Below are 2,126 nucleotides of genomic sequence, written 5' to 3'. Positions count from 1 at the left end.
AAGTTGAATGCAATAAAAAAATATCTTATTTGAATTTTTTAAATAGTTTAAGAGTTTTTTTAAAATATTATATTAGAACTTAAAGAAAATATTTATTAATTTTTAAAATTTCAAAAATATAAAAAATAAAAAAAAAACAAAATTTAAAATTTTGGTGAAAACCGTGCTCCAATATGTGCCCCATGGAGTCTCCCCGTGCCTCCACGCTCCAACAATCCGCACGTGGGCTAGAAAAACTGCCCAAAAATTATTATGGTAGGTTGGTGCAACCAACATGCAATGCAGTAAAAGAGTGAAGCGCACGCATCTGAGTGAAGAGTGGGGTTACCATTTTCCGCACTCCATCATCTTAGAAACCCCAATATAAATTTTTCTGATTTTTCAGTTTAGTTCCCGAAATTGTAAATCCTTAAGATCTTATTAATCACACATCTAAATAATGCGAATAATATATTCATGGGAAGCTTATGAGACGTCAGACGACTTTAACCATATAAATTTCATGTTCTAAAATGGAACCATGTGAGAGAACCAAAGTTTTAATTTTTCAATTTGACTTGAATTTTTCTCTTTATTTATAAGTGATTTTTTTTAATCAGGAGAAAGAGATTTGAGCTTTTCATTTTAATTAAAGTGATTATGTATCCATCGATAACCTAAATGTTCAGATATTATTTATAAGTGATTTTAATATCACATTTTTACAACAAATTTCTACTGCACAAGAGTGTATGCTCATGTAAAAAAACTTTTACTATAATTCATGTGGATGTATTAAGGAGTTGGGATCCCCATGCGTGGACTCATTTTCCAACACCAATAACAGGTGGATCCTTTACTTGTGTTTCTTTAAATTTACTTGGACATCACATATTCTCTGCGGATGCTGCATTAGCCCACTCATATCAAAAAGTTAAAAAGGTTTCATGCTACCTAAATTTTGGGTTTGCCAACAGAATTAGTACGCTAGTGAAAGCATGGGGAGCAAGTTATTCTGGTGCCAGTTGTCAAATGCTACAGCAGGGAAGAGGGAACCCAGCAGTGCAAAAAATGGGACGGCGGCAGTGAATCCAAATGACTTCATCTCCTAACCTCCGCCCCACACTACTCTCCACGCTCTCTCTTTAGTCTTTGTCTCCCCTCAACTTTTTCATTGCATATATGTGTACTTGTCTCAGGACTCCATTAATCAGCTCCACCAATCACTTCCCCTGCATCTCCCCCAAGTTGGCAGTCAGAGAGCCCTCTCTCCCTCCCTCCCCCTCCCCCTCCCCTCCAAAGTTAAAAAAAAAGAAAGAGAGAAACAATGTCGGATTGGGCCCTGTTTTGTTGCAGTGGTGCTGTTCGTGCTGCTAACACCGGGGCTGCTGTTTCAGTGCCAGGGCACCTCAGTGTGTGGACTTTGGCAACTTTAAGACAAGTGGTGCTTCAATTCTGGTCCATTCCCTGCTGTAATTTGGCCTCATTTGTGTCTTCTTGCTTGCCATCAAGGTTCACTTGTATCTCGGTTGATGATTAATGTGGCCCTCACTGGTCATTTATAATTTGATTAATGATGTTGTAGGATTATCCTACATATCTTATTCCGCTCCATTGTAGTCTTGTCTTATTTTGTTTGTTTCATGCTCTATTGTTGAGTCTTGTGCTTAATGCGTGGAAAATTTAAGCTCTTTTGTATTTGTTGATCCTGTTGTTATTGAATTGGCCAAGTATTTTCTTCAACTCCAAAAAACTGTTGCTTCTTTGGATAATTATTGAGCTAGACTTAAACTTTTTGACTGATGAACTAACGGGAACGGTGAATTGAGTTCAGAACTTCAGATCATACGCTGCAATATGACTTGGAATTACAACTATTTCGGCTACCATCCACTTAAAATAAGACAGATACTCAAGTAATCTCATTGATGAATGCTCTCTTTTCATTAGCTAGCCTGACAGGTGAGAACTTCTTGTTTCCTAGCAATCAACTGGGTCTGGCCGTAGGCCCAAATTTGTGGAGTTCTCTTAATTCTGGATAGCTCTCAGGTTGCACTGAAACTTTGGATCCATAAGTTTTATCTCATGACAATATACTAATGTGGTCTGTTTTGGCTAGTCGGCTTCTTGGGAAGCTGTTGAGTCTC

At 37.7% G+C, this 2,126-nt stretch overlaps 1 pseudogene; it reads left to right on the top strand.

Moving 5' to 3' along the window:
• Positions 1–1,306: 1,306 nt before the first annotated feature.
• On the top strand, positions 1,307–1,722 carry LOC149527791 (uncharacterized; annotated as a pseudogene).
• Positions 1,723–2,126: the final 404 nt, after the last annotated feature.

This window comes from Theobroma umbraticum, unplaced genomic scaffold (assembly GCF_002168275.2).
Source record: "Theobroma umbraticum cultivar Fairchild unplaced genomic scaffold, ASM216827v3 scaffold_30.0, whole genome shotgun sequence".
In the NCBI taxonomy this organism is placed as follows: Eukaryota; Viridiplantae; Streptophyta; class Magnoliopsida; order Malvales; family Malvaceae; genus Theobroma; species Theobroma umbraticum.
This window is presented reverse-complemented; position numbering and strand designations above follow the sequence as displayed.